Source organism: Symphodus melops (assembly GCF_947650265.1).
Source record: "Symphodus melops genome assembly, chromosome: 23".
In the NCBI taxonomy this organism is placed as follows: domain Eukaryota; kingdom Metazoa; phylum Chordata; class Actinopteri; order Labriformes; family Labridae; genus Symphodus; species Symphodus melops.
The window spans coordinates 7,442,045-7,455,765 of record NC_136713.1 but is presented as its reverse complement, the minus strand read 5'-3'; the positions used below and the strand labels follow the sequence as shown (position 1 = coordinate 7,455,765).

The window sequence follows — 13,721 nt, the reverse complement described above, 5'->3', positions numbered from 1 at the left end:
CAAAACAAAAAAAACGTGCATGAGAGACAGACAGAGAGAGAGAGAGAGAGAGAGAGAGAGAGAGAGAGAGAGAGAGAGAGAGAGTTTCACAGTCTTTCAGTGCATGTGATGAGAGGGTCAAACAATTGTTGCGGGGATGTGATGGAAGGGACACGCATGCGTGACTAAAAGGAGCGAGGAAGGGAGGACAAAGCAGGATAATGCAGGAGGAGAAGAAAGGATGCATTCACAAGAGATAGGTGGGGTGGAGATGAATTGAGGGAGGAATAATGGATGTGGAGAGCGAAGCAGCTGTATCAGGGAAGAAAAGTTGAGAAAGGAATACCTAAGTGCATGAACTCACTGCAAAGGGAGGGCTCACCTCTGGAAACATCCTGTATTTATATACATCACTGAGGAACACTTCGCGACAACTTGACCCCAGACTCATGTCTATATAAAAGCCTGTAAAAAGCTGCCAGAGAAGGCCTGTTCTTGGTCGCCACTTGCCCAGTAAACCACTGGTTCGCCCCTTAAACGGCTGAATGCTTCGTTTCCTCGACTCGCCGTTTCAGGCCACAGGAAGCGGTCCTCACGCTCAGTGCTATATACTGCAAGAGGCAGAGACGGACGAGAAAAGTGAGAAAAGATGATGCTGCCAACCTGTGTTGGCTGTTTTGATGTGTGTCAGGAAACAGTAGCGTCAAACATGATTCCCCCTTTAAAACAAATATAGACAGAGAGACAGACGTAGGATCGCCGCATTGTCGCGCTGAAACGTTCCGCTCAGAGTGAGCGATCTAATAAGCCTTTATTTAAGCCTTTTATTTACACTTCTCCCACTATAAATAGTCATTACTTGTCATGTCCAGGATTTGATTCTAAACCCCTGGAGATACGCCGTGAAAGGCTGACAAAGAATTTGAACACAGCTTATAGAAGCGTTTTCAATCAAACGCCTTCAAACAGCAGTTCCCGTTTGAGGATCGTCTTTTCTCTATATTTGTTTGCCTTTTTTTTCTCTCTCTCTTCTTTCTCTGTCAGCCAACGCTGATACAGCTGACGAGCTGCTGTATTCATCATTTCCCATATTGTGATATGTCACTCGGAGGTGAGCAGCGTGGATAATCAAGCGAATCATGAGGCTGGAGGAGAGCAATTTTTGTGCATTGGGACCGGCGCTCTTTTTTTTATTTATTTTTTTTAGGTTTTTATATTCCCTGCATTTTTTGCCCTGTGGGCCATTTCTGGTTTGCACGCACGCCGCAGTGAGACAATGAAATTACACATGCCGATGCAGAACGTACACGCAGAAACAAAAATGTGTCATCTGTCATCTATTGTCGTCAGCGTCCTGTTGTTTCGGTATGTCGGCGCCCCAATGGGAGTCGGAGTAATGATTGGTTGAGGTGCAAAAGTGCATGTTTTCATCAATGTTCATTACGGCGCGTCAACCTTCAAAAAAAGGGGGGGGGGCGTCGTTCAGGTGGCGCCGCTCTCGTTGTGAATAAAATCATCTGCAGACTGTGGAATCGAACACGCGCCTGAGAGGCAACCATGACATCGCAGAAATGTCCATTCCTGCTGACGTGATTGCAAACAGGGAGTGATAAGCTATCTGGAAGTCGCTCCTCAGGGTTCGCTATACTTAAAAAGGAAGAATGTGTGACATTGCGTGCATTACACACACACATTACAGCAGACATCAAGTACAGTATGTCCTCTGTAAATAAATCTGTGAGTCACGACTGAGTGAGAAAGGCGAGTCCCGCGGGCTGTGTTGTTGTCTGAGTTGTGTTTAGATCAGGTTTTTCTTTTGTGAACAGGACGACTGGCACCTCCGCTTGGATATAAAAGCTGCTCTAGTCAAGGACTAGAAAAAAACTGAATAGCCTACTAAGTACATATTTTAACGTGCCATTAAGTGTTTTCATATCGAAGGCATTGCGTGTCAATCTACATGCAATGTGAAGCTATGAGTTAACTAAAGTGCGTCGACATTAGCCTGAAGCGAAGGGCATTCATTTGTGGAGAAAAAGAAAAAAACCAAGAGTGAAGGACTTAAACATCCACTGCACGATTCCACTGCTATGTTTCCACTAACTCCACTGACCCCCAATGACACTCGTTATGAATCTAAGAAAGCTTTACTTCAAGCACATGAGTCAGTGCTCTTCTAAGAAGTCATTTCTCTTGTATCATTAAAAGTAAAACATGTTTCAGAAAACTGACTGTAAAGCAGAACCTGTTTACTTGTCCAAGTATGCAAGCAAAAGCCGAATGAAATAAGAATCCGACCTTGGATGCTCTCTCTTTTACAAATTTAAACACTTGGTATTTCTCGCTCGTGTGTGTTGTTCTGCTGTGGTTTCAGTAAAAGAGGTGTCAAGCGTATTTGCTAATTGGCTGAGAAGTAGTCCGGAGAGGTGGAAAAAAGGGAGTATGTGCAAGCTGAAACATAAAAGATGACTTCCACGAAACATCCTACGAACAAAGTTCAAGTTTAGTGAATTAGAGGGCGAGACGCCTCGTCTTGTTTTTCACTGGGTCGACCTCAGGAAAGCCGTTGCCTTGCCAGGTAAGTAATTCAAGTCGGCTGTGTTAGGCTATCGAACAGACCACACCTTTTCTTTGCACCAACAACTGTCTACCCTGAAATACAACTTTATCTATTACCAGGAGCTCAACTCTGTTGCAACAACGAGCCAATCCTCGGATTTTGTTTAAAGGACATGCAGCGTCTGTATGTTGTATGTAGCCCTAAAGTCACATTCAAGACACTTTGACAGTATTCTAAGTTGGAGCCATTGTTTTTAACGAACAAAAGTGATTACCGGTACCTTTGTCAGCAGCAAGCCTCATATTTCCTGTAACTCTATAAGAAATGAAAGAAACCAATGTTTAATTAACCACCAAGGATTTTATTTAATTCATCATGACTTACCAAGGCTTTGATATTTTGGGATAATGACTTAACAGTAGCTTATCAAAGAGTGGGGCTAGGCGAACAGTCATTGGGCATTGTCTTTTATATCCATTTCAACCCATTATGTTCACCACTACAAGCAATTTGTATACATTATAGAAAGATCTAAATACCATTCATGCTAACCGTAATCCCTCAAATCCAGACCTGCCCTAAAAAAAATAAATGACAGCTTAGTTTAGGCATGCTGGGTGTGCTTTGAGGCTGATAATAAAGTGTGGAACACAGCCTAAGGTTCAAAAAGTTAATTTCCATTTTGCCCATTCATTAATCTGTTTATTCACTCTGATTATGGAACGCAGTGTATGCTAACAGGGTCTTCAGGTTCCACCCCGCCCTGCATGTTTTATTTTCCTCCTGGTTCCCTCCGGCTCACGTGGTTGGAATATGTGTCATGAAAATGGAGTGCTCATAATTGGGGCTGGTGTGCCAAAGTGAAGCTGGAGCAGACAACTTGCAGGACGGGTGGAATTTTAAGAGTTGGTTAAGTGGTTCCATGGGGCCAGGGTGAAGAGATACGGTCTCCATGGCTTTAATAAATCCATGTGCAATTGTTGAACATATGTCATAACTTTCTAACTTTTTTTTTTTTTTTTAAATTAAAACGCTTTTCAGCTTCAGTTCGTTCCATACGTTTGATAATGGGCCATTTACAGAATGGTGGTCAAACTTTTACGCACTTCTATGTTGTTAGCTTGAGGTGTTGAAATGAGATATGTTATGTGATATCTAATGTATATAAAGTTGTATATGCCCTCTAATAATATTTAACCAATATAAACACAATAAATAGTCAGTTTGTTTTGAACACTTCATAAAACCTATTTTATTATCTACCGTAATTTTTTTTTTGTAATTCAGAGAGAATTACTGTAAAATTACATTTCCGAACTAAAATGTCCCTTTAAGAAGGCAATTATGGTCGCGGCATTGTTAAAACCTTGGAGAGACTGAGCTTCAGAAGCAAATAGGGCTTGTGGACACAAATACAGAGCAACAGAGCGGAGCAGGCCTCGCTGTCAAAAAAGAAACGGGCAGATAAATTACGAGGGATTTTTGAAAACAAACACTCCCCCGTCTTTAAACCCTTTTAAACCCTCCAAAATATCCCGGCCCATCTGCTGCCCTCCCACTACTTGGTTCTTCATTTCACGCAACACTATCCAAGGTGTTTGCGGAGATTGGCGGACAACCATCCACAAAGGTCCAATTTAACAAAATCGCTGTTCAGACTTTGGTGGCACGATTATCAGATCTTGCGACGAACGACTGCGTGAAGGTAGAGAAGAAATCTAAACTTATAAAAAAAAAAAAAAGACACACCTTCACAAACACTGACACATGGCTGTGATTGGAAACACAGTTGTTGTCAGGTCGCAGAATTCACACAGCATTCAAATGATTCCATCCCATAGGGCAAAGCAAGTGGCGCAGGAGGGGAAAGTGTTTTCTCACACTGTCTTCCTTTCAGCCTTAACAAGACCTTAAACACGTTTTAAGTGCTTAATCCCAATTAATCTGGAGTTAACAGAAATCCTTTATTACTCACACAGAATTAGCTTAGTGGTCTTAATCCCTTGACAATGAGTGCAGGCGTCGTCGCGCGCCCACATGTGCATTATGCTGACACATCTTGCTTCACAAAGAGTCGGGGGGGGGGATAAACATACATGACAAATGGGATCTGATTCACAAAAAGAGAGAATTATTTTATCGAAAAAAAATTGTATTAGGGTGACGTTTCATTGTCACGTAACCAGGTTGGAGTGAATGGCCTCATGCAAAATGACAGACTTCTGGCCTGAATGTGAACAGTTCTACCGTATTTCCTTAAGATGGAGACGTAGATAAACGCGTTCCATGTCAGTGTGGGCTTCAACTTAAAAACACAGACGTATTTGCATGAAGAAAAATACGATTATATCGACAATTTATGAGACGTTATAATGCAGTTAGGCAGCAACCTCTGCAGCCCTGGAGGGTTGACACACACACACACAAAAGCGCCCTCCTCCACTATAATTCTCTGCTCTCAGATGATAATTAACAATTTCATGTCACAGCATATAATTGCAGATGAGGGGAATTATTCACATTATCTCAATTTCATAGAGGCTCAGAAGTGTCCAAACAAAGGCGAGCTTCCTTGGGCCCGCTGTACACGACTTCTTCTTCATCCCTGTCTCGAACCAGGGTTCACCCATCATTTAACCGTGTTTACTGTACAGCTGCATTTCAGCAATTAGGACCGCATGCTTCATTTTTCAGACAGGATGACGTTCCCAAGGACATTAAGGATGAATTGATGATGTTTGGAAATCATTAATTTCCGCCTGCCTACCTGCATCGGCCACCTAGCCTGTCTGGGTGTTCACACCAGCGATCACTCATTCCATTTGATTCAACACATCTAAAGATGAAAAATAAATGTTATTTTGTTTACAGTCAATAAAGGTTTAATTTAAGCGTCCAATGCCGGCGTGTTCTGACCCCCAAGTAGCAAAACATTTGACATCAAAACATGAAACGCTTTACATTTAAGTTTAGCAGAAATCAAGTATCTCTCTGAGTCATGACTGTCGGCAATGAGTGAGAAGAGCGAGTCCCACTGCGTTGTTGTCAGAGCTGTGTTTACACAAACTCGCTTGCTGCCTCCTCCCCTCGCGTTGAAAAGTAGTTTTTTTAAGTGTCACCGAAGTGGGTTTTTTTTTTTTTTTTTTAGATCGCCGTCATTCATGTGTCATGTGGAGCCACAAGCCGTCCAGTGTGTGCTCCCATTAGCCTGCAAACACAGAAGGAAGGAGAGCATCCCCAAACAGCTGTTTGTTTTGGTTTCATGCCGGTACTCAAGGGCGACAACTACTGGATCAAAAAGTAGATGTTCACGTTTATGGCTATGGCTTTAAAGTCTTAGTAGGTGTTGCGAAAAAAAAAAAAAAAAACTAGCCAGCCATTCAGAGTGATGCATCAATCGTTGTATTTCAAAGCTACAGGCCAAAGACCAAGCTACAATATCTGGCAAGTTGGAAGTGACAACATGTTGTAATAACATGTTCTTTCTATCAGGAGACAAAGTTTCCCCTCCTCAGCACTTGACTTCTCGTTGCCCTTTTAAAAGAAGCCTCACATAACAAATGACTCACCGAGTTTCGACTTCAAAAAGGAGACTTAATGCTGCTGTACACATATAGCGTGCGTGTGCACGCACGCCCGAAAAACCCACATGCAGTGGAGCGGCTGTTCCAGTGACGCAGGAGAGCAAACATTTTATTTTCCTGTGCTGAACAGGATTTGGTGTCATTGCGAGGTAAAGCTCTTTGGAGTGGCACTCTGGATAGATAAGGTCATGTGGAGAGTCAGTTCAGCACCTCTTCGCTCCGGGACATGTGCGCTTGTTGTGAACACTCGTGAACACAAGCATCCCAAAAACATGTTTAAACTCCAAAATTGGTGTGCTAATCTGGAGTGTCCAGATGCCTCGGACTGTGTAGTCATCTGATTTATTATGATTTACTCGGGGAGGGTGGGCTTTAATGCACTCAGGATGTTCAAATAAATTGCACCCTGACATCACGGAAAATTACACAAACTCTATTTTTAAATGGGAGCTAAAACATGGCTCCTGCTCTTCCACACACACACAGCATAGAACGGAAGCCAAAGCTCTGATTAAGGAAGTTGGATTTGAGGGAGGCAAAGCTAATGTTTGCTCATCCTGAAGACTTTCAGCACACAGAATAGGTCTGCCTGTAATGTGACCCCCCCCCCCCCCCAATGCTTTATGTGTTTTACCCGATGAATGAAACGAATCAAATCACGTGTGAGTCAAAAAAAACAAAGGCCCGGAGGCTTCCTGGTGGCTCAGCTGGCGATGACACGTGACATTATGAGTTATGATAAATACAGCCAACAATTGCGACATCCACATGAGCTCTAGAAAAAAAGCCTGTGGTCAAGTGCATATGGGGAAAGTAGGACAAACTGCTGCAGATCTGAAAGCAATGTGCATCGCAACATAAAACAAGGATTAAATAACTTGTTTTCTCCGACGTTCTCTTCAGGGTTTTTTTTTTCTTCCCAAAAACAGCTCTGTGTTGCACAGGGATTAACAAGCAAACAGGATGTTGTGGGGGTTTTTTTGTTTTTTTTTTAGCCTGATGCTTCTGTGCGTCCCAAGTAAAACAGATAATGAAGAGATAATCGCGGCTTTGTAAGCACAGGGAAAACAACAGGAAAAAAGGGCCATTCATCTTTTGCAACCCACTGCTCATTACCCCAGCAAACCGGGAAAATAACCCATGTGAAACATGTCACAGTGGGCATGTGCTTAGTCCAGCAAACTGTGAGAAATACTCGTTTTCAATGCAATTAAAGTCTTACTGTTTGGGGGGGGGGGCATTTTTAGTCAAGGTAAGCATTCACTCATTTATTCAGGCCCCTCACCTAACCTAACCCCGATTTAGTTTTGCATTTCTATCGTCATTTTGCACAGAAGCGCTGCTTTTCAACAGGGCAGGCAGGCAACTGCTTGGGTCCCCAGGCCAGTAGCCCCCCCACCCCCCCCCCCACCCCACACACACACACACCCACCCCCCCCCCCCCCACCCCCACACCCACGGGTGACAAACTTTAAACCACATCTTTGCCTCAAAATGTTCGAATTTGTCCAGTTTGTACTCTTGATATAACATTGAAATCTTTAAATCATCAGTCATTAAGCAAAGGAGGTTGCTCAGGGTGCACACAACAACGCAGATATTCAACGGACAGACAGGAGCACTCCTAATATGGTAAAAGGGGCGGAACATATCTGACAACAAAGCTGGACGACGGACCAATTACGAGAGAGAAGATCGGCCGACCAATCCGATCAGACTGTTGGGACCCTCTTTTTATTTTTTTATTTTAATTTTCCTCTTGGTGGGGAATTCTGAGTGTTAGAAATACCCTCTTTTCACTAGCTGATGAAAACAAACCTGTCAGCCGTAACATTATGACCACTGACAGGTAAAGTGAATAACAAAGATTATCTCTTTCCAGTGGCATGTGTCAGTGGGTGGGATATGTCAGGCGGCAAGTGAACATTACGTCTTCAGAGTTGATGTGTTGGAAAGCAGTCAAATGGGCGAGATTGAGGATGTGAGCGACTTTGACAAGAGCCAAATTATGATGGCTAGACAACTGGCTGAGAGCATATACAACTCCACAGCTCTTGTGGGTTGATCCGGGGTCAATACAGACGAACGAAGGGAAAACTGGTGTCTTGAAACCGGTCACACATGGGCGAGGTTGGGGGGGCGTTGGTTGGCTCTGACTCATCAAGCCTCATTAGGAGGAAGACACCACACACGAGACACAAAGGCTACCTGTAGCCGGGTACTGTAGTTTAGCGGTGTAACAGGACAAACCTGAACAGCAAAAAAGGGCGGGTCAGGGTGCCAATGCTGACCCCACGTGACAATGTAAATGAGCACTTGTAGGACGTGTCGGCCAACCAAGTTGGATCCATTGCGGCCTTACTTCGCATTTCAAGGGATCTGCTGCCAGAAAGAATAAACTATAATTGAAGATAGCATAGCATTGAAAGCATCGACATGCCGACCTATTTCTATCCGGTCTTAGACACACAAAAAAGAAAGTTGTGACCGACATCAAGTCCATCTTTAAACGAAGACCACATTTATGGAACATGAAGAGTTTTAGTTCTTTCTGAAAACATCTCAAAACTCAATTAGTCATGCTTGGCTGCAATGAGGCAACAGCTGTGTATAATGGGGATTTTTTTTTGTGCGTTTCTTTTTGTGTTGCTGACCAGGTATGACAGATGGGGACCAGCCCTCCTGTCTCGCTTTTCAGACATGTTCCACTGTTGATCAGTGGAGATTGTTCTTGCAAAATATACAATCAAATGAAAACTATGTAAAGCATCTGGCATTATTACAGACTGCTGCAAAAGTCAATACACAAAAAGCTTCTTTTTTTTTTTGGGACGGAGGTAAATGCAGGACAAGCAGCTATTATGTTACCATTTGGGGTGATTACAATGTTATTCAAGTCTCTGATTACAGCTTTTAGACTATAGGCATGTCTGCTCTTCTTGCCAGCCAAGGCTCAGGTCCAACAATAAACTACATGAAGCATCCAAAAGCTGTCACGGTGCAGGTGAACAGGCAGCGGGTTCAGAACTGGGTGCAGTCTTTTGAGCATCCCAGAGGTGCAGTGTCCCTAATTTAATGTGATGTGAGTTCAACGTGACCATCTGTGATGGGTGGTGCAAACTCAACTTCTGTTCTAAACTTGAAAGTCATTGAAGAGAGAATTGGCTGGAGTCGGAGAAACGATCGAAGGAAACGTGGGTTTTCATGTTCATTTGAAAAAGGTTCAGAGAAAATTTGACTTCAGGACTTGTGGGTTAATTTCAAGTGTGAAAAAGCTGCCCAAAAATACATAGACAAAGATGGTAAAGGTTGAGCATTGGGATGATGGAATGCACATTATTCAATGGAAAAGTTGACTTAGTAACGTGAAAATTAAAAAGAATCTAGAAAAGATGGATTGGATATCTCCAATTAAATCAAATTTCAATAAAACTAAACACCATCAAATCTCTTCCACCATAAAAGAAAGATGACCTTAAAAGATCAGACGTAAGAAGGAAACGAGTTTAAGGTTAAAACTAAAGGCCGTGCATATAATGGACGTAGCCACTGTGACACTATACCGTTGCTTTCGGCTGCCGCGATGATGAATTCCCCAGCGAGCGCTGAATACATGCCAATTCACGCCAAAATACCAACACTAATAAAACACAACGATGTCGTTCATATTTTAAAGCCCAGACATGTTGGTCAGCCACGACATGCTATAGACAAAGAAGCTTCATTTCTGATAAGAACAATGCACAAGGGATGCTATTAGACATCCACCTGCCATAAAAAGATTTTTTTTTTACATTTTGAGGTATTTCTATTCTGTATAAATGTGATTTAACTCCATTAGCCATCATAAGACAAACAAGTAAGAGCTGTGAATTGTTAGAAAGTGACATAATTGAAGGCATCCTGACCTGCTGCTGCTCTTTGTGTTCACTTGAACCCATCACAAAACAGAGATTAAGGCCCGGTTTACGACTTTAGCAACTGTCATGTTGTTTAGAGACGAGCCTTTCACCGCACTCTCCTCTTAATCCGTCTCCCCACCACCGTCTCTTTAAAATGCACGCACAGCATTGTCAGTCGCTAACAATAAAAGTGGCCCTACTTTCACTTTGAGAAAAAAAAGAAAAGAAAAAAGTTGAATCCTCTTGTGTGTGTTGGAACCAAAGAGAGTTGGAGACGGGTGCAGTGTAACCAGGCATCTGGGGCTATAATAAGTCATCAATGATGTTTATGGCTTGTAAAAGCCCTCTCTGGGCTGGATCTGAAAAACAGTCTGCGCCTGTGTGTAAACCTTATTATGGAGCCATTTGACTGGATTTTAGAGGGTGATTTCTGACAGAGTTCGTTTACAGGTTGACAGAATAACATTTACTTTAAAGCCTTGGGGGAAAGTGCACGTGTACCATTAGCATGCATATTGTGTTCATTCCACCGAACGCAATAAAGTGGGGCTGCGTAACTTTGCGTAAATGCAGTGCGGGATACGAGAAGAAGTAGGAAAAGTCATCAAGAGCAAACTTAGTTATGTTCATGCAGAGCGACATCAACCTAAATTAAGCTAACAAAGCTAACATAAGCCACACTAAACAGTAATACAAGCGCAAAAAAGAGGTTTTTACCGCTTTGACATTTTGCCTTCAATCTGAATGGAGCAGAGTTAAAATGGGGGGGGGGGGGGGGGGGGGGGGGTGATCCCCCTCTGTACCATCTTTGGAGGTGGTAAAAGAGGCAAGATGCTTTCAGCAGTAGAGTGCTGCTTTGACATGTGCCACATATGTGGAGGCAATAGTCCTCAGTACAGTGGCCATGGGTTCAAATCAGACCGAAGCTGCATGTCAACCCTCCACTCCCAACAGTGTGTGTCTCTTCAGCTGTACCATCTTATCAAGGCGAAAAAAGCCCAAAAGATATCTTCAAAATACAACGTTGCATGGTGTCTCTCTAAGCAAAACATATGAAACGACTCTAAATAGCATGCCGGCACATTACAGAATTGTAATGTGTTGCATTTGGAGGTATCACTGAAGTCCACAGGATGCTAAATGTTAGCACATGTAATGAGAAACTTGCTTGCTCATGCTCACACGCAAATGCAGACTTGCACATATTCAGACTGATGCCAGCTACCTTACAAAATATCACACGTTTATTTCTTCTTCTTTTTTTTATCAGAACACTTAACAACAACCCCATCTTCTAATAAGGCTCATTAATTGAACCCAGAAAGCTAATCATCATAATTCACACTTTCCCTCATTTGACCTTTATTTTCAACTAAGTGCTGCTCCAGGAGTTGTGCAGGTGTTTTAAAAGAAAAATCACCACAGAGCTCTTGCTCCCCCTTGTGGCGTGTCAGCGTCACTACACCCTGACTCCCCTTGTCATTGCGCTGCCCCTCAACAAAATGTTCAGCTATTTCATGCATCATTAACATGCATCAACCGCTGACGATAATGAGGATAATTGGATTTTAACCGAACACAGTTCTTAATTTGCCCCAGAGATTGATGGGGTTTATCGATGTGTGCGACCTGCCACCAGTACATTAATCATTCACAGTCATCTCTCGTCTGTCTCTGTCCTCAAATCAACCTGACTCCTGTGTATTTTAAACATAAGGCAGGGTTGACATTTGTAATCAGACAGCATTACCTGGAATTTCTTCAAATTCTGGGCCAGTTAAAATACAATCTCAAGCCCTCGTCGCACAAAACAGAGACACAACAAAGTCAAAGTGCTGTTCATTCGACCAACTGTAGCTACTGTTAGCCTCAAGACACAGCACATGATCCAGACAGAGACATTACTTCACAGGCAAGGCAGGAAACTGCTTTAGGCCTCAGGCCACTAGAGGGCTGACAAACTTTAAAGTCCCCATATAATGAAAAATAGACTTTCCCGTTTTTTATTCAAAATCTAAATAGGAATATTTTAACTGTCTTAAAACGTTTCATATGTCTGATGACTTAAAAAGCTTAATGGAAGCTAATGATCCAACCTAATGTTGTGCAACATCTTCTATCGTTTGATCGGTTCCATCCTGACTCTGTTTGGCAGCTATAGATGCTCTCCAAATTCCTTCAAATGGGGACTTTACACCCCCCAGAGGTGCCTCCAAATGTGCAAAGTTTGCAATGACAGTAAGAAACCTCCCCCGTCTGAAAGCTGTCACTGGTTGTGCTGAGAAGCGTCTTGTGGATTATTTCTGTGAAAACTATGTTTGCCGATGAAGGTTACATCATGAACATGAAGCTTATTACCGTTTTTAGTATATCAATTTGGGGAAAAATGCCTCCCTGCTGTCACTGTGTCCTCTATGAAACGCCTTCACTGTTTTATTTCTAACTTGCAATGTCGCCTTTTCACCACAAGATGTCGACTCATATGAAACAAATGCACAAGCCCTTCAGGATTCATGAGGCTTCATCATTCATGTATGTGAAGCCTATTGGTATTGTGCAACAATATAATTGGAGGACGAAAGACAATACTTTGCATACACACATTAGATATGTCAATGACATGGACAAACAGTTTGACATGTGACTGGACCCTTTTGTTGTATTTCCCTGCCTCTCAGGGTCATCTCAGAAACAGCACCTCAATGCACTTTCTGCACAATTTTAGCTGTTAGCCCCAAGACACAGACAGCATACGTTCATCTATTCATGCTCACTTACTTGAAAAATGCAGTTCAGACGGTCTTTTTCTTCCTCCTCCATGTCATCGCCACGAGAGGCCCCTGTAGGTTCATAAGAAGCCACGATGGATGAACACTCAAGCTATTATCAAACAGCTGGTCGGGCTTCAGTTAAATCACATTCCGAAGCATAATCATCAAACATGCAGACCAAATCTGATGCTCACGCACTTGAAAAACGCAGTTCAGAGGGTCATTTCCTTCATCCTCCATGTCGTCGTCACTAGAATCACCTGTGGGGTTCGTAAAAGAAAAACAAAAAGAGATGTGAACAAATGGCATTATCTTATATTTAATCATTTAACAGCAATACATAACTCCAACAGTAAGTAGCAGCTGTCTGCCAACTGTAGCCAAAGTTAGTCTAAAAGACAAAGTCCTTGACATGAGAAGCTTTTGGCAAACGATGCTAACTTACCTTAAAAACGCAGTCCAGTCAGAGTCCACTCCTTCCTCTTTGCCGTGCTCCACGTTTAGCATCATGACATCTGCGCTTCCCACCAACTCTGTCGGCTTCCTGGGAGAAAAACAAAGGAAAGCGGTTAATAAGCTTTGCAACAAATTCTTCCTTTCTTAATAGTTGTAGTTGTTACTTTATCGATTCTTTTGTCTTTTAATGATGTACAATCATACTTTTGCTGTTTTCTTAATGTTTGTTGCATTCATTCCTTCAGCATTGTTTTTCTGATTTATTTGTGAAGCACTTTGAATTGCCTTGTGTCTGAACAGCGGCGTCTAAATAAACTTGCCTTACCGAATAAATACGAGCTCATTGCAGCGTGGAATGTTTACTCACTCCATTTTGCCAACTCAACACCACACATAGTTACTCTTAGACAAGGCATCTTAAAGTCACTTTTATTTATGCTGTCCTTAAAATGAAATCAGACAACAAAAC

At 42.5% G+C, this 13,721-nt stretch overlaps 1 long non-coding RNA gene across 1 annotated transcript in view; it reads right to left on the bottom strand.

Moving 5' to 3' along the window:
• The window catches only part of LOC306818564, a 158,099-nt gene extending 144,763 nt beyond the window's left edge, over positions 1 to 13,336 (bottom strand). The window contains exons 1-3 of the long non-coding RNA XR_013778283.1: positions 13,242 to 13,336; positions 12,995 to 13,056; positions 12,804 to 12,865 (exon numbers count right to left, since the gene is read on the bottom strand). This is a non-coding gene — a long non-coding RNA (uncharacterized lncRNA). The remainder of the gene's footprint in view (positions 1 to 12,803; positions 12,866 to 12,994; positions 13,057 to 13,241) is intronic.
• Positions 13,337 to 13,721: the final 385 nt, after the last annotated feature.